This window comes from Sciurus vulgaris, assembly GCF_902686455.1.
Source record: "Sciurus vulgaris genome assembly, chromosome: 15".
In the NCBI taxonomy this organism is placed as follows: Eukaryota; Metazoa; Chordata; class Mammalia; order Rodentia; family Sciuridae; genus Sciurus; species Sciurus vulgaris.
Window position 1 is genome coordinate 33,969,110 of NC_136476.1, and position 19,379 is coordinate 33,988,488.

Here is a 19,379-nt window from a genome sequence, read left to right on the forward strand (position 1 = left end):
TTTAAAGTTAATGTTTAACAAAATCCCCTAAATGCATACAGCAAATGCAGAAATATTTACTCAAGAAAATCTACCTAATCTCCATAAGAACAATAAGAATTGGTGGCATTCCTCACCCACATGCGTCCCATTACCAGGTCAGAAAGATGGAGGACTAACCTAGGCAGGCACAGCCAAGACCACAGCTCAATCTAGGGCGAGAGAATCCCCAGGAGGGACAGACCAACGGCATTTCTCTTCCCCCAGCTTTATGCTACAGTAGCTCCATTCCAGTAAGCACATCTGAAAGGTCTAGGGCTCCCTACCTCTACCCTCAACTCACAGGTCAGAAGCTCTATCCCAGGCACGGCAGGTTGAGAGGAACAGGTTCCACCCACCCTCATCCCGGCTCACTTGTGCACAGAGAGGCCATGACAGAAAAGCAAGCCCAGGAGACCAAAGCCTACTCCCCAACTCAGGACCCTGCTCATCTAGCAAAAGTGTCACTCTGAGAGAAGTGGGCCAATGTCCCTACCCAAGCCTCTGGATCAGTAGAGGTTTTTTTCCCAGAGAGTGAGATGCGACATGAGAACAGAAACCTTACAATCTTCCGGAAAGAATGATTTTATTTGGAACAGAGTTCGAACCTCAGGGCACTGTTGAAACCTGTATTGATTTTATCAGCAAGTTATTAAGATTGGTAACTTTATGAGAGCAAGAAGCTAAATTGTAGATCAGTAAGCAGAAGTTTAACAGAGAGAATCAGGGGAAAGTTGGTTAAGAATGGCTTTCTTGGGTTCAAGAGATTGGCCTCAAAGACTACCTCTGCAAAGGGGTTCAAATTTTAATAGATAAGATCATGGGAACAATTTGTGACCCAGGGCATTTTCAAAAGCAACAGAACAAGCAGTTGGAAATTAGTGGAGCTCAACAACTGGGTGTGATACCAACAGAGGTGGAGAGCACAACAGAGAGGTTGAGAAAGAGTCAAAGCAAGCTTCCCAGCCTGTCATCCAGGGTAACTGTGTACAGGGCCACAGCTGCAGCTCTAGGGAGGAAACAGACTTCCAGCCAAGCCTCTGAGCACACAAAGAGAAAATGACACAAGACAACAACTCAAGTCCACAGAGCAAATGAAAAGAGCCAGAAAGAGTGAAAAAGGATGCTAATCTAATAAACACTATGGGTAAAGTGCTAAAAGCCCTTTTCTATGAAAATTGCTCCTTCAGTTAATGTTCTAGCTCTGTTCTTCTGGAGACCTGATAAAGGTCTCTCTCAGGGAGAACACTGGGGCAGGCACCTCTCCTTCTGCCTCTTGCTCACTCCCCGACTTAGGTCAAAGGCTGATTATTATTCTTAGTTTGGCTCGTTATCTTAGGTTTATCGCCCTTAAGTTCATTCAACAGGTAGAATGTCAGCTTTGATACTAAGCAGCATTGCTTAATGATGAAGACAACCATTGATTGGTAAATTGCATCCAGATTGGGAGAGACTCTAAATGACCTCCAAGAACCTGATCAGACAACATAGCTGAGGGTTCCCTGAGTGTAACACTAATGGCTGGAATGTGACCATGGAAGTTTATTGAGTTGTTACAAGAAATGTCACCACTGAGAGATACAAGGCTCCCAAGTCATGGCAGCTCTTGCCCTGCGTAATGTGCTTCCCCCTCCTTCCAGCATATCTGTACTGCTGCAAGGAGTCCCACTGAGCAGCAATGCCTGACACTGCTCTGCAGATGAGATGTGCTCCCGACTCACACCCTGCACACCAACCTGGGCCAAACATCTCCTCTGACAGTCCTGATTCTTATGTGCAATTGATCAGTCATTGCTGATGGCACAAACACATATTTATCTACTACTTTGCAAAAAGTGAATCATCCAATCATCCCATAAAGTCTGCTTTGGAACCCACTTTTATCACTATGGCATTTTTCTGGTGTTACATATTCTGTATTATTTACAATGATTGTATAATATCTATTATATGAGCTTATCATAATTTACTAAACCTATTATTGAACATAAAGCTTTTTCCTTTTTGTTATTATTGCTATTTCAAACCACATTATGAAAAATACATAGGATAATGCTAGGCACAGTGGTGCACACCTATAATCCCAGGGACTTGGGAGACTGAGGTAGGAGGATCACTAGTGCAAAGCCAGATTCAGCAACTTAGCAAGGCCCTAAGAAACTCAGCAAGACCCTGTCTCTAAATTTATAAAAAAAAAAAAAAGGTGGGGGGGAGTCTGGGGATGTGGCTCAGTGGTTAAGCGCCCCTGGGTTTAATCCCTGGTACCAATAAAAAAGAAAAAAGAGAAATAGAATGTCAAATACTTTAATACATCTGTGATTAATCAAAGGATATATTCATAGAAATGAAAAAGTCATACATATTTTACCTGGACTCAGGCTAATCTTAAAATTTCTACAAAAACCTTCTGTGACTATTTGAGATGAGTGCTTTTTACAGCTCTTCTTTTTCAACAACATAGTACTGTATTTGTAATATTAGCTAGAAATAGATATTTTTCAGAAAACTTCCATAAACTAAATCCACTTCCATAATATAAATATACTGCTTAATAGCTTTATAAATCTAACGGTCATGGTTTCTTGGTTAGAATTAAAGGATAAAATGAGTTTTTAGCCCATAGATTTCTTTTGCCTCGCCAGTGAAATTGGAACAAGGAGAAGTTTCTATGGTTCCTGGAGCATGTTTATAAACCCCTTCTAAAATTAGAAGTAATTTATAACTGAATGTTCTGTACAATACAGCTGTGTATCCATCTGGCCCTGGTGCTTTATTACCTGAGATGTCTTGGAGGGTACTTTTTAAACAATTCTTTTTATCCACAGAGCTTATTTAATTTCCCTTTGTGTCTGGCCTCAATAATTTCAAAACTCTATTTCATCTTCATTGCAAACACACAAAATAAATCCCATAATCCTGCATACTATCTTCCAGGAATTATTTTTATAAGGTCCATAAATCAACAAGAAACTTCCAAAAGGATTTTTTAATTCTATTTAGAATTTATTTATCCTGTCCATGAGCTAAACTTTCACTGATAATTGAAAATTAGTTTTTATCCCAACTGGGAATATACCTTATAGATCTATCTACTAAGAAGTTGCCAAGGTCCTCCAAAGTTTCCGTCAAAGGAGAGACCATTTCTAGGGAATTACTTATAATCTCTCAAGGGGCAATATGAATAGTTTGATTCAAATAAGCACTGGTCAGGCTTCTCTGACTTTAGACCTAATAGTAATAAAGAAATAATGGTTGCCTTTGTTGGATCCCCACAAGGCTAATATAGATAACTGTCTCCTGAGAAGACCAGAAATCCAGAGCTCCAGCTGCGAGGTACCTGCTGTGGTGATTATCAAAGCAGACTGGAGCGGGAGCCCTGGGTCCAGGGTGGGCCCCTCAGTCTTTGAGGGCTCTCCCTCTCACACTCCATTGCATCAGACTGGAAGGCCCAACTATGAGCAGAAAGCCCAACTGAGGGGACTCCCACATCCACTGTGTGTGGAAAAAGGCAGCCTATGTGTGAAATGGCTTCACATGGCCACTAAGACAACAGTACTGATGTCCTTGCAGAGGTGGCAGGTCCAAGGGAGAATGTGAGGAATCTGTGATCCGCATGAGTTGCTCCACCATCCACATCCCCAACAATAAAACACATCACCATTTAGTCTTAGTACTCAGAAAGTGAAACGATTACAGTGATCTCCCCACAAACACAGGGAGATCTCTGAGTTTAGAGGAGATGGGGATGTGGAGGGGTATTTCCTGCAACTGTGGGGTACTATTGCACATTCTAAAGTGCACCTCCACTTACAAATCAGAAGCCATCTAGTTGAGGTTTGTATTTAGTGTTCTTACTCTACAAGGAAAACAATTTTTGAAAGGCCTAAATTCTCTACCACATTCTCTTTGACTCAAGAAAATGTTCTCTTTGACTCAAGTTAACAATACCTACCCTTATAGATTTAAGGCTTACCCAGTTCCAGACAGCACTGAGCATATTACAAATAACATTTTGTTGCTTAAATATGAGAATTAAGAGTGTGAGAGTAAAATACTGTAAGACTATAAGATTTGACTCTAGATTTCCTTTCGAGCCAAAGCTGTCTTATTTGTGCTTGCATCCTCAGGACAGTACAGTGATTCAATAAATATTAAACTAAACAATCTAGAGCTGTAACTATTTCAAGCAATGAGAAGTCCTCCAAAGAGAAGAATGTCTTTCAGCTTTGTAAGTAATCCAGCATTTATTTTTAGTAATATAAAAGACACCACATGTTATGGTTTGGATGTGAGGTGTCCCCCCAAAGCTCATGTGAGAGACAATGCAAAAAATGTTTAGAGATAAAATGATTGGGTTTATGAGAGCCTTAACCCAGTGTATTAATCCCCTGATAGGGATTAACTTGATGGTAACTACAGGCAGGTAAGTGTGGCTGGAGGAGGTAGGTCCCTGGGGACATGCCTTTGGGGTATATATTTTATCTTTGTTGAGTGGAGCTCTCTGCTTCCTGGTGTGATGTCTTGAGCCAATTCCTTTCCCCACACTTTTCCTCCCTGATGTTCAGCCTCATCCCAAGCCCCCAGGAATGGAGCCAGCTATCTTTGGACTGAGACCTCTGAAACTATGAACCCCCAAATAAACTTCCTCTGTAAAGTTGCTTTTGTCAAGTCCTTTGGTCATAGTAGCAAAAAAGCTCACTAAAACACCACTGAAAAGTTATATTCCCTATATATTATCCCATTTGCTTTAAATATGACAACTCAGAAAACAAATATTAAAGCCTGAATCTATTCTAGAAGAGGCATTCCAGCTTACTTTCTTGGAAAGGGTGATGTGCAAAACTCTCCTAGAATGAGAACAGTTCCCAAAGATTATCCCACAGAGCTCGGGTCTATTCACTGGTGGGTCAGCGGTGGCATGAAATGCATCCTGTGGTCAAAGACAAGTGGTAATGCCAGTCTAAGGAAGGTTTTTTGCTGAACGCTTATTAGAACCTTAACTGCACTATGCACATAGTAAATCTCCCAAAAGAAAATGAGGGCTGTGGTATTTCACAAAGCCACTTGCACAGAACTGCTTTTTCATGCTGCATCCTACAGGAGGTGGTTTTGCTGAACACACTGTGGGATGCACTGACCTGGGTCAGCCATGATTGCCAACCTCTGGGTTCAGAGGTATTCTTCGTTGGCCATCTGTTTTTAGTAGCTGGTATTCTTCTCTTGATGATCTAGAATACTACAAGAAAAGGCAAAAAACTGGGTTGCAGATTTGTACCTCTTTGAGCACCAATTGTTAATGATGGAAATAAGAAATACCTTCAGAGGTTCTAGAAACTATAATTGAGGGAAGGGAAAAGAGGGCAGATGGATAAAGGAGAAGAGGAATAAAGAAAAAAACAAAAAGGCAACATAAGGAAAACATCGGGAGAAGACTAGTGAAACCTCAGATTGCTAGCACCCCACCATGCGCGTTAACTCAGTAACCTGGGAGCTGAGTTTAAACATCAGGAAGGTGGTATTACTGTGGGAGCAGCTGGCCAGTGGCCTGAAGAACAGCCTCTCTCCTAGGCCTTGGCCTCTTAGCCTGAGCTTCCTTAACCAGAAGTCATCTGAGTATACAGCAAGTCTACTACCTCTGGGATGTGATCCTCAAGCTTCTCATCATCAGGGGATGTGGAATATGCCATCTACCAAAATGACCCAATCTTAACCAAAACTAAAGCACACAATGCTACGTGGTGGGCTGAGATCATGTCAACTTGGCTTAGAATCAGATTCATTGATCAAAGTTTAAGACTTTGGAAGCAAGCATGTTTGGGTGACCATGGGTGCCTGTGTAAACTTTATTTTCATTATCTGGTCACTAAAGGCAAACCACCCCACTCACTTGTTCTCTATAACTTCCTATCAGTGGACAGTCTTGACGACTTCTTGGCGCCTGTCAACTCTTTTTAAAATATTTGCATTGACAGTGTCAGCCGCAAGCCAGAGAATGTGGAATGCTATCTGCAATAGTGACATCTGGTGGCTTCAAAGTGATACCGCACTTCCTTAAGGCAGGAAAGCAAGCCTGGATTTTAAGCAATAAATGTTAGGGGAAACTTAATAACAGTATTACATGAGTTGTGAAAAAGCCCCGATAAATAGATTTAACAACCTCCACTCAAGTGCTTATGTTTCTCACTGTATTACAAACCATGAGGAAGAACTACCGTGATATAATTCTTTGTTTCTACAAGTAAAGCGGCTCGGCACATATCCCATCATTTTAAGTGCAAGGGTGTGGCAGACTAGTGTTTTGAATTAGATTTGTTTTCCATGTTCTGCTCTGTGGAGCCCTCAAGCCAGTCAACCCTGCCCTGTACCCCCAGCACTTTCAAAATGATATAGACCATAAACATCCTCTCCTGAGAACTCTGAACTGGGACAATTGAAAACAATGCCATCTATGTAGGGTATTGAGGATAGCAGTGTTCCATGAAGTACAGGGGGTCAACATGGGCTCTGTAACTATGAAGTTTTGAAGAAGCAGAATCAATGAAGTTGCAGACCAAGTTGACCAGGAGAGAGAATGGAAGAAATGTGCAATAAAAGGGGACAGAAAGGGCTGGGGATAAAGCTTAGCTGGTACAGTGCTTGCTTGCAAGCACAAGGCCCTGGGTTCAATCCCCAGCATCCCAAAAAAAGCAGGGGCTAGAAAGCATGAAAAGAAAGAAAAGGAATGGAGAGAGAGGCAGACAGTGTGATTTGATCCTGGGGCTACCTTGGTTCTTGTCTTCCCTTGAACTTAATTCTTTTAATTTTAAAAAATGTCACTGAGGAAATGAGGGACTTTCTAGACACACAAAAGTCTTGATTTCTCCAAATTAAAATATGAAACTTAATTTTACTCTTCATAGTGCATTAATTCCCAAGTACTCTTGTTTCCTGTTTTCCTTATCTGCAATGCTCTGTAGCTGTGGTAGAGAGTGTTTCTTGCTTAGACTGTGTGATATGGGATACTTTGCATTAAAGAGGCACCTGAGAAAACATAACCTGAGGGTTCCTTCATGTTTTATCAAGAAAGACCCAATTCAGTTCCAAACTAGGGCTAGTTTAGGGTTAAACTTCTCAAGTGTAAGTCAGTTCACCCATTCCCCCACCCCCACCTTGCCAAACCTGCTCATTGCCAAACTCCTCCAGGGAACCTAAGTTAGAAAACTGGGATTCCTCTAGGCCCACTCATGCCTTACATCCAATTTGGTGTCACTATATTTGTTTAACTTAAAAAGCATAAGCTTCTTTGTGTAGTTTTCTTTCACTTTGCTTCATTCTTTTAGAATTTAGAAATGCTTCTTAGAGAATTGACATGTAGGATCTTGTCATCTTTATCACCATTGATCATTAAGACCAATGTGCACTTTCTTTCTATTGTAAACTGATTTAGCTATAAATCAAAATCATGTTGGTCCTATGTCAACCTTTCCTTATCTAACAAATATTCACACTACATGTAGTGTGTCAGGCACCCTGCTAGGCAGAAGAATGTGAAAAGAAATGTAATTTAAATAACTCATGTTTGAAAACACATATTTTCAAATTAATTATAATTAAATAGTATGCGTGTTATAATAAATGGATGAAAATTATCACATAACAACAAAGGAAGAAACAATAAGTCTTGTCTAAGGAATAGAGATGAGAAAAGGATGTGAAGCTTCAGAATCAAGTAAATATCATAAAAACACAAGAAATTTGTATATGCTGTTTCAAAACAAAAATAAAAAATCCTAATACATGATTTATGTGCAAATGATATGTGACTGAATTAAACATTACTTCCAAGCCTTTCAGCACCATCCCATAAAAATAGCAACCAAATAGGGAAAAGATGAGAATCAGCTTTCCCAAGAGGAAGGTGTTAAGACCAACAATTCTCAAAACTCTTGCCTGGCGGGGACCAGGAAGCAGAGTGGATGTGCCGTGTGCCACTGGCTCTGCCCCACCCACAGCCAAGATGCCCTTGGTGCTCATACGCTCTTCATAACGCTGAGTCCGGGGATTGAGAAACCTGTATAGGGCTGGAGGTGGACCGGAAAGAATTTTTCCACAGTTCAGAACTGCAGGGCACAAACTGTCAGGGTCACACCACTTTTTCTTGCTGAGCAGGATGGTGTGAAAATGGACACCAAGGCAAAAAGACACAAAGGACACAAGGTCCTGCACCAGGAACACTCTCTGGGGAGGATTAGGCAGACACTGAGCTCCACAGTCTCCCCAGGATTGAGGCCACCTCAGTAGAGAGCAGTCATCCTGAGCCACCCTGACTCCCCGCCAGCCCAACAGGACAGGTTCTTTACTCTTGGAAAGATCATGACTTCCAGAAAAACATCAATATAAATTATTTAGAATCCATTAAAAAAAAAAAAAACCTGGAGATGAGAAAGAGGGAGAGGCGGGACTTCGCAAGCCTCCTTTGTTTGGGAAGCTGAACGGCACCTGAGGCTTGCTGTCCTCCAGAGCCTGCAGCCCCGCCTTTGGAAACGCTGTGCCCCTGACCTGAGGGAGCCACCTGATGCCTCTGGGGTGGAAATATGACAATTAACAAAGCAGTGTGGAATTTGAACAGAAAATAAATTGTGCTGAATCTCACATATGGTGTCCTAAAAATGTCCAAAATGATGTCATCTGAAAGGGAGGGTGAAAGCGGGGCTGCAATTAGATGGATGAGGAAAAGCATTTGAGAAAACAGATTAATGATGTCTTTGACACCATCAGCCAGAGAGGAATACTGGTTTCCATGACAACCAAACCACTTAACCTAAATTAACAAAGCTGTTAAAAAAGAAAAACTTAAAGGATGGGGAGGGGGAAAGCCAGAGAATCCTCTTTGGGGAAATTAAGAGGCCTGTCCCATCAGCAGCTCTGAGAGGTGTATGTATTAACTGCCTATCCACAGGGTGTGTATTCTCTTGTACTCTCTTGTTCCCAGTAATTAGATTTCAGGAGTTCAAAGATGTGGAGAAATTTCAACTAATTAGCACAGTTTTCTGATAGAACAGATTTGTTATCCTGATGCAGCCTGCACAGTAAGGACAAGGAATAGACACTTCTGGCTTTTCCCAAACCCTCGTTGATGTCCACACACAACCATGGTCCCCAGCATCTTCCTGGAAACACTTGCTCAGAGTTAGGCAGGTCAGGCTGGATTCTGGAATTTTGTGTGCAGCAGAAAATAACTGTTTTCACAATGAAACACGCAGGTCATTCATGATACTACCGAAATCAAATAATAAAATGCTTAGTTTTGCATGATTTAATGCCCCCCCCCCCATGTAATGAAAGGAATTATATTTTCCTGAGTTGCTCTGAAGATGGTATTGAAAGAATGGGCATTTTTTTAAGCTGTCTGTTTTATCTCAACTCCCTAAGGTTTCCCTCCCAGTAATGGGAACAAAGCCCTTAAAGCTGTTCCAGGAAACAGCCCCAAACAGAGAGTAAAAGAGTAAATTGAGCCTGATAGCCAGATAGTGCTCAAACAGTAGGATTACCAGAAACTATTGACCAGAATCTACAGCCTGTTGTAAAACATTGTGAAACATGTTGTCAGCAAACCCAGACCCCCTTTGAAATTTCCTGGCAGCTTTGTTCCCCATTTTTCCTTTTTTCCCCCTTTTCCCCCTTTCATGTGTGACCCCTCCCGATGTGTGGTTTCTGCCTTTATAAACCTACAAGATTTTCTGCTAGGGACTCGACTCCTGGAGTTGGGTCCCAGCACGCTGGAATAAACACCTCTTGCGGTTTGCATCAAGTGACGCCTCCTGCGGTTGATTGGGGTTGCCATCCATCCATGGGACAGAGTTGGGGTTTCCTTTTTGGGGGGCCTTACATTTGGGGGCTCGTCCGGGATAAGATGGCCCCCCCTCATCCGCGGAGTCGACCTTGGAGGTAAGAAGGGGTACCCCGAAGTTGTCTGTCTTTGTCTTGTGTTTTGTTAGTTGGTCTGGTTCTGTGAGCGCGCTTTCGGTTTCGGTGGCAGCCGTTCGGTGACTCGTGAGAGTGGCCGAACAGTGGCCGGCAGACGTGCCTGGGGGGCCACAGGTTGCAGCCCTGGGGGACGCCCTAAGGGTGGAAGGAGAGCCAGGGACGCCTGGTAGTCTCCGTCGGTAAGGGCGCAGATGGGGTTCAATTGGTGGATCAGAGATTGGCGCCCGTCTGTATCTGGTTCTGTTGTGTGTTTGTGGCGGACAAGGTGGAGGAAGGGTTGGAACAACTGGGGGGTTCTCGGACCGGGATACTCTCGGGTGGATCCCAAAGGTTCCTTCTCTGGACTCTCCCTCCCGACAGCCCTGAAGGGTAACTTAGCAAAGTAGCTTCAGTCTCAAAAGTAATGAAAAATAAGGTCTCATAATTTTAACATCCAACCTGTCTGGATGAGATGGCTAAAATGCCTTAGACACAGGGTTTCTGTTAAAACCTGTTAGATCCTTCCAGATCTCAGTCAAGGCTTACATTGAAATATAAATAAAAGAAGCCTAAAGGCTCAGTAGGAGACCGGTCTCAAACCCAGGGAAAGAAAAGGTAAAAAGAGTCTTTAAAACTCCAGTAAAGTAAATGCTATATTTTTAATTATATGTTTTTTTGAGCTCATGATTTTTTGATCAGTTCTATTTTTTATTCAACTAGAGTTTTTGAACATCTGTTACACTGCAATGGAGATTCACCTATAAAGTTACAAGGGCTTGATTTTGTGTTATTTGTATGTTGTGCTGTCTGATGTCATGTTTTGTCTGTATCAAAACTGAGCGCTCCTAAAATTAAAATTTAAAAATGGATCCAGATACTTTTAATTCACGTGATTTAAAAAAGGTTCAAATTGGGTAAACTAATAAGAGTAAAATGTCTTTGAAAATAACTTGCAAGTCTCTAGGTGGTCAAGCTAATAAAATATTGATGTTAATAAAATGTCTAATATCAATTGTTTCTAGGACTTTTCTTCAACAGGGAAGAGACAGCAAATACTGTTCAGGACACTTGTCTGATATCTTGGTTTTTTTTACAGAATAAGTGAATTAGAGTTAACATGTATGGGATTACTCTAATGTGTTTGTAGAGACATCTGATTAATTTACAAAGTTAAAATGCTAATTGTTAAATAACATCGAGTACTTTTAACTCATTAAATTCCATGGGGTATCATACTTAAACATTATTGGTGTTTTCATAGGTTGGTAAATAAAAGGGTTTAAACTTGCTTTGTGTCATCACTAAACTAAAAACAAGGTTACTAAGAGTTATGTCCTAACAAGTGCAATTCTATATACAAAGGGTCCCAAAAGTTTCAACTGTGTTTCAATTAGAGTACTATAAACAACAGAATATTTAATCTTATTAAAATAGAGTAATTTATCTAAATTCAGAAATTTCATAAGAGTTGTTGCAGAATGTGAACAAAAAGGGGACAACGAATAGGAAAGAGAAAATAAAAGGTTCTGGGTATGGAAATATATTTAGTAAAAGGAAAAAGGAAATGTTTCTGGGTAAGAAAGTGCTTGTGTGATGAAATACATGAGGGTCTAAGTAAGTGCTAAGAAAGTCTGTGTAAGTAAAGGGCAAGTTTCAACAAGTTTGTGTGTAACTAAGTTGGTTATATGTATGTGAGACAGCTAAAACTATTAAAGGTTTTTCCTAAGGTGAAATACTAATGTTCTGATATAAACCAAAGTTTAATCTATATGGTAGAATGACATGGTAAAATGACAAGGATTTGAAACACTAATTTACTCTTGACTTTGTGTCTATTAAGTTTTATTCTTTAGAACAATTAGTCTTAAAAATTGGGGTGTATACAATTATGGTTAAACAACTATTATAGAGTATTGTACTTTGTTACAGAGTATACATTTCTCTTTAAAAACTCAATTTGGTAAGATAAAAGTGTCAAGGTATTTGTGAAATGGTCACTAGTTGTATATTAAATGTGTTCATATTTTTCAGGACCACAAGTTTTTAAAGCAAGGAATTTATTAAGCTCTGCTATTCTCCAGATTAAAACTTGTCTGTAATGGTAATCTTAAACTTATAAAGAGTAAATTTTATTGGGGATTTATTTCTATCATTTAATGTTCTATTATAGGACCTGCTATCAATAGGGTATGTGTAAAATTTGTTACTTTTTACACTGAGATAAAGAATTTCAAGTAAATGTATTTCTAAACATTAGAGTCTGATTTGTTTAAAGGTTAATATTGTGAAATATGAAAGAAACATGAAAACATTTTGCCACTTAATCACACAAAAGGAAAGTTAAAAGCTCTCTCAGTGCAGGCCATTTAGCTCATCTTGTAGAGTTCCTGACTCTCAAGCGGGAGGCCTGGGTTCGAGTCCCAGCACTCTCGGATTGTGGAAATAACAAAAGCTCTTTCAGCCTTTCTTTGATTCATGTTTTAGATACTATGTTAAATTGTGTTAATTATAAAGTTTATATAGACTCAGGAAACAGTATATGTAAACTACTTAATGATATTTAAGGAAGAAGCAAAGATCAACATCAGAATTAGAACACTTAAGATCTGTAAAGAGCCACGCCTTACCTGAGATAAGGCTCTGCCTCCCATCTCACTGCATGTTAGAGTGACTCCAAAATAAGCCAGACTTCAGCTTATTTAAAGTTATAGTCAAAAGATTGGTTCTTGTTGTAAAAGTACTGTGATCTCAAATAGGGGATAAAATGTAGTTCTCAATCAAAATTCAAGATAGCTATTATACAAGCTGAATATATTTTTACTCTTGCTAATTTCATTTTGTAAAACTGTTACCTGTTAATGTTTTGCAGAAGTAGCTGCTCCAAGAACAAACAACCTAGGTAACTTGTGATAATAAGCCATCACCTATAGAATAGATAGTGGTAACTTCCAGTACTAATGCAGACTCCAGTTAGATAAAAGGGTAAATAACTGTAAAGTTATGGACATTAAAGTTAAAGCCCATTACTCTTAATTTATGACTGGTGAGACTGGCTTGCTGGATAATTAAGATCCAACTTAGAAATTGGAGTCAAATACAGAGGTCAAGAAAAGTCCATATTTGGGTCTTGCCCTCAACGTTAGCCTGAACCCAGGGAGTAAGAGAACTTCTCTAAGGAGCGTTGCAACTCTGGGTCACACAACCTCCTGATCAAGGAGATTGTTGAGACTAGAGGATGAAAAATTATCCAGTGCATCTGCTGCAGAGGAGGTTCATGGAAAAGGGGAAACATCCCTTGATGCTTCTAAAGGAAGTCACCTCATCAAGAGACCCTGCCTAATCAAAGTCACTGGTGGAGCTAAGGAGCCGCTCTTAAGTTCTGTACGAGTGACCCCTGTGGGAACTCAGCTGACTCTTTAACAAGACAGGAACCAGGTCAATTTGACCAGCTTGATCTTAGATACCCAGCAAAACAGTTAAAACCAAAATATAGCCATTCTTGGGCATTTAAAGGAAATAATAATTAAATGTAACTTAAGATGTACACTTGTATTAGCCCACTAGAATAAAGGCTGGAAGCTACAAATGAAAGAAAGATTCTTCAGCAAATGTGCCTGATAACTATCAAGAGAAACTGCCAGAGTCAGAAGTTTTTAGTCAGTTTAAGACCTTCCTAAGCTACACAGGTAGACTTAATCTATGTTTGCTAGTATGATTATCTATTCCTAAGTAACAGAAGTATAGAGATCTCTAGTAAACACAGGTTATACCAATAAAGGGATATTTTACAAAATCAGATGACATTAAGTAGCTTAACTATATTTTCTGGGGACATCTATGACAATGTTAAAGTCCCCAAATAAAGGCCTTTTTCTCTCCAGCCTTTGCTAGGCCTAGTTATGGGAACAATTTCTCAGTTCTTCCACCTCCTGGTGAGAGATTAACTTCTGCCATTTTCCTGATACTCAGTGGCATGTTTCAGATGCTGCAACATTTACTTTGTGCTAATCTCATTTCAGTACTCATGTCTTTTTGTTCTTCTATCATAGAAGCAGCCGCCCCCAGATGACTTTACAACCTGCTCTTCCCCAACCAGGCTTCTTCCTGGGACCCCTTGATTGACCCGATTTTTAGAAAAGGAACTCCAAGCTGCTTGCCCCACGCCACCCACTTCCAGCTCGAAGAAGCTAGAGCGGTCATCGACCTCCTTCCCCAGCAGCATGGAGTTCCTGAGATTAGAGGGGGAAATGAAGCCAGAATTGGGAACAGGTAGTTAGTGTAGAAATAGGGGATCAGGTCAAATTGAGGAAATGGCCATAAAATCATCTGCCTCTGGAAGTTGGAGACTGCCCCTGGAAGAATGGAATGTCAAGGATCTCCGGAGCCCATTGATTACCAAATTTACCTGCCTTTATCAAGGACTGTTTATCAAGGACTGCAAACAAGGGGCTGCTAATTGGTGGCCCGCCCCCTGGGCTCTTGCCTGCCTGAAATCACCTAGTCACCTTCATCAGGGAAAGAGTAAGTGCTGTATAGGTACTAATGCTCAGGCAACAATACCAGTCCCTCCGCCAAGGAAACAGCTTTGGAGAAGAGTATATAGAGACAGAAGTTCCATGATTAGAACTTACCAGAAAAGAAAATGGGGAAATGAAAGAATGGGCATTTTTTTAAGCTGTCTGTTTTATCTCAACTCCCTAAGGTTTCCCTCCCAGTAATGGGAACAAAGCCCTTAAAGCTGTTCCAGGAAACAGCCCCAAACAGAGAGTAAAAGAGTAAATTGAGCCTGATAGCCAGATAGTGCTCAAACAGTAGGATTACCAGAAACTATTGACCAGAATCTACAGCCTGTTGTAAAACATTGTGAAACATGTTGTCAGCAAACCCAGACCCCCTTTGAAATTTCCTGGCAGCTTTGTTCCCCATTTTTCCTTTTTTCCCCCTTTTCCCCCTTTCATGTGTGACCCCTCCCGATGTGTGGTTTCTGCCTTTATAAACCTACAAGATTTTCTGCTAGGGACTCGACTCCTGGAGTTGGGTCCCAGCACGCTGGAATAAACACCTCTTGCGGTTTGCATCAAGTGACGCCTCCTGCGGTTGATTGGGGTTGCCATCCATCCATGGGACAGAGTTGGGGTTTCCTTTTTGGGGGGCCTTACAGTATAGAACTAACTTCAGGTTTCCGTGGGTCCGAGGTGAGTTTGTCTGCGCACAGTGGGCATGAAGGGAGGAGTATCTGCTGGAGAAAAGGGGGCAGAAGTGGGGACCACACGGAGTGGATTGCTGGAAGCTAAAAATATGTTCCTGGTTCCAGCACCACCCCTTCGCCTTCTGCTGAGCCTGAAGATCAGGGTAAGGAACAGGAACTTCTGGTGGGCTGCCTTTCGGTTATTTCTGTTAAAAAATATGGTTATTATGGTTATTCTACTACCGATGCAAATGAGAGAAAGATAGGAAACCTACTAATATGGAGAGCATTGTGACAGGTGGTGTATTCTACTGTTTTTCTGAGGAAAAAAAAACTATAAGTATTATATAAAATTAAATCATGCTGGACCTTGGTAATATATTAAGCTTTGTGAAAGACTAATACACTATGGTTTTAAAAACTAAAACTCCAATCAAGCTAAAGTTTGATAATAAAATCAAAAGGGTAAGAAACAAGCACATGAGAATTTTTTTTTTTTAATTAAAGAGGCACACACTCTCTACATAGAAGTACCTCCTGCTCCACAACCTAATTGTAAATTTTGACTCACATTTTGCTTCCGATGATGCTGGGAATGAAAAAAATATATATTTTATCTAGTGAAATAGAGGCAGAAGAAAGCAGTACCTCAAACTCTGAATCTTACCTTTCACTTTTTGTAGGTTGTTGCTGATTCCTGTTTCTTCCTTCATGAACTGGTTATGTGCAATTTTTTTCTACCAGAGTCCTAGAATTTTTCCTATATTGGAATTTTAAAATATTAAAACTATTAACTTTATTTCTAACATGTCTATGAAAAGTACCATCCCAGATTATTACTTATTAGTTTCACATGTTTTGACATATAGAAGGTTTATATTTTTTTTGAAGAAAAATATGTTGGTGTTTTTATATTTTTATTAGTTGTCAATGGACCTTTATTTTATTTACTTATTTATATGCAGTGCCAAGAATCGAACCCAGTGCCTCACACATGCTAGGCAAGCACTCTATCACAGAGCCACAATCCCAGCCCCTGGTAATTTTCTTTGAGATATCACGTTTTACTTTTATATATAGAAACTTCACAAAACAGAGTAATGATTTAGTTCATCTAGATTTATTTTGATGAATGGTTCAAACTTGATATTGTTATCTGCATAATCAGTTTCTCTGTCTTTATTGAGATATAATGCTACTATGGTTTGGATATGGTTGGAGTGTGTTCCCCAAATGTTCAATGCTGGAAGCTTGGTCCCCGGTGAGGAGGCATTGAGAGGTGGTAGATCTTCAAGTGGGGAGGCCTGAAAGATGAGTAGGTCATGGAGCCTTCACCCTTACAAGGGATTGATGTCATTCTTGCAGACTGAGCTAGTTCTCACAAGCAGGTCACTATGAAAGAGTGCCGCTCACACACGTGCCTTTCTGATGTTCCTGTTCCCCTTTTTGCTTCTTCTGCATGCAGCCAAGAGCCCCTCTCAGATGGCACAATGCGTCTGGACATTCTAGCCAACAGAATTGTGAGCCAAAAAACTCCTTTATAAACTATTCAGTCTCAAGTATTTTATTAGAGTGTAGTAAAGCAGATCAAGACAAATGCAAATAACATAAAATTCACCATTTTATGTACAAGTGTGTATGGTGGTGCATGCCTGTAATCCCGGCAATTTGAGAGGCTGAAGCAGAAGGATTGCAAATTCAAGACCAGTCTCAGTAATTTAGCGAGGCCCTAAGCAATGTAGCAAAATCCTGTCTTAAAATACTGAAATAAAAAATAAAGGGGCTGGGGACATAGCTCAGTTGGTAGAGTGCTTGCCCAGCATGCATAAATAGGCCCTGAGTTCAATCCCTAGCACCACCAAAAATAAATAAATAAATAATAAAGTAAATTAAAAAGACCTGGAATGTATCTCAGCAGTAAAGTGCCCTTGGATTCAATCCCCAGTACCAAAATAAATAGTACAACTGAGTGAATTTTAGTATAGTCACCAAGTTGTGCAATCATCACAATTTACCTAATTCCAAAATATTTCATAGCCCCCCAAAACAAAACCCTGTATCTATTGTTTTATTCAGCTTTGTTGTACTACAACCAAAAGACCTGACAAGAACAACTTGGAGGAAGAAAAGTATTTTGGCTCACAGTTTCAGAGGTTCAGTCCACAGTCAGTTGAATCCATAGATTTGGTCAGGCTGTGAGGCAGACATCGTGGCAGAAGGGTGTGGCAGAGGAGAGAAGCTCAAGACAGGACGACCAGGAAGCAGAGAAAGAGCTCCATCATCAGGAAATATACACCCTGAAGGTATGCCCCGAGTGACCTGCTTCCTTTAGCCACACCCTACCTGCTTACAGTTACCACCCAGTTAATCCATATCAGTGGATTAATCCAATGATTAGGTTAAGGTTCTCATAATCTAATCAGTTCAACTCTTGCTTGTCTCTCACATGAGCTTTGGGGGGACACCTCATATCTAAACTAAAATACCTCTAAGAGTCATGACCCATTCCACCCTCCCCCTAGCCCCTGGCAACCACGAAGCTACTTTGTCTATTCTAGACATTTCATATTATTTGAATCAGGTGGGGTTTTTTTAAAATATATTTGGCTTCTTCTATTTAATGTAATGTTTTCAAGTTTCACCCATTTTTTAGAATGAGTCAGTACTTCAAACATTTTTGGCCAAATAATATTCTACTGTAGGGGCTGGGGATGTAGCTCAGTGGGTAGAGTGCTTGCCTTGAAAGCATAAGATCCTGGGTTCAATCCCCAGCACCACCAAAAAAAAAAAAAAAAAAAAAAAAAAAAAAAAAAAAAAAATTCTATTCTATCAACAGTTACTACAATTAGTTAATGGACATTTGGGTTATTTCTACTTTTTGGCTATTAGAATAATACTGTTATAAACATTCATGTGTAAGTTTCCATGTAGACATATGTTTATAATTCTCCAGAACTTATCTCTAGGAGTAAAACTTTAATACATTGTTTAATAATCCCTCGTTCAGTAATTTGTGATGTTCCCTTGATCATAGCTGTACATTAAAGTTTATTCTTTATATAAGTAGTGGTTTAAGGGCACTAATGTATTCCACTGTCATTTCTTTTTCAAATACCAGGACTTCCTAGTTTTTGTAGTTTTATGTTTTAGAGCTTATAGGCAAACACCTCCAATTTTCCTTTCTTAATTTCTCAGCTCTTATGGCATACTAATTTTTCACTAGCAACTGTAGAATTGATTTGTCATGCCACTGGTATTTTGAGTACAGAAAATTGATTTGATAAAAATAGATATTATGACCAGATCTTATCTTCATGTTCATAAATATGGTGTCTTTCTCCTTTCATTCAAATATTCTATTTCCCACTAAATTTTGTGACTTTCCTCACATACAACTCACCCATCTCTTACTAAGGAAGTAACTGAGGAGGTGACCTTTGGATGCAATTGGTGAGAGTAAGTTAACCAGGCAAAGAGCTGAGGGAAAGAGGTGCAGGCACAGCAGATGGTGAGCGCAGAGGCTGTGAGGAAACATAGTTGACATGTTGAAGGGATGGGGAGAAGGTGAGTTGGCTGTGACTGAGTGAGCAAGGAAGAGGAAGAGGAGTTGAAGTCAACCTTGAGCACGATCTGAATCAAGTATGGCCTTGGGGGCTGTATGAGGAGCTTGGATTTCTACTTCATGCAAATCAGAAGCTTCAGGAGATTTTAAAGTAAGAGTTGACATGATCTAGCATGAAGGTCATTTCTCTTATTTTAACTAGGACATTAGCTTCCCCATCTGATCATGTGCCTTCCTGCCCTGTGGCCAAGATCAAGATCTAACGGCCAGAAACTTCAGAAACTGGAAGAACCTACTCCACATGCACTTTCTTTGGAGAGCTCATCGGGACTATGCACGCCCTTCAGGTCACCCACCACTCTTCTCCCACTTACGGAGCAAGAGGCTGGTCTTGAAGCTGCTGGCACCACCAGAGGAAACTTGAGGTCCTGGGGAAGACAACCCTCAATTACGAATTCTCCATCTTCCCCTCAGTCACCTACGAAAAACCCACAAGGTGCAGAAGCCATCGATGCTTCTGGAGGGAAGGTAGTCAGGAAGCGCTCTCCTCCCAATAACCTGCTAGGGCTTTTCCCAGGAGGAGCTGTGCTAGATTGGGGGAGGGGGGTCCCAGATGTCAAGAAAGGTGCCAGCACTCACTGAACCCACCCCCAAACCTGGGGCATT

At 40.5% G+C, this 19,379-nt stretch overlaps 1 long non-coding RNA gene across 1 annotated transcript in view; it reads right to left on the reverse strand.

Annotated features, from left to right (window-relative positions):
- The window catches only part of LOC306645218, a 36,388-nt gene that overhangs the window by 15,226 nt on the left and 1,783 nt on the right, over positions 1-19,379 (reverse strand). Inside the window, exons 2-4 of the long non-coding RNA XR_013759569.1 lie at positions 19,088-19,191; positions 15,819-15,911; positions 5,157-5,246 (exon numbers count right to left, since the gene is read on the reverse strand). This is a non-coding gene — a long non-coding RNA (uncharacterized lncRNA). The remainder of the gene's footprint in view (positions 1-5,156; positions 5,247-15,818; positions 15,912-19,087; positions 19,192-19,379) is intronic.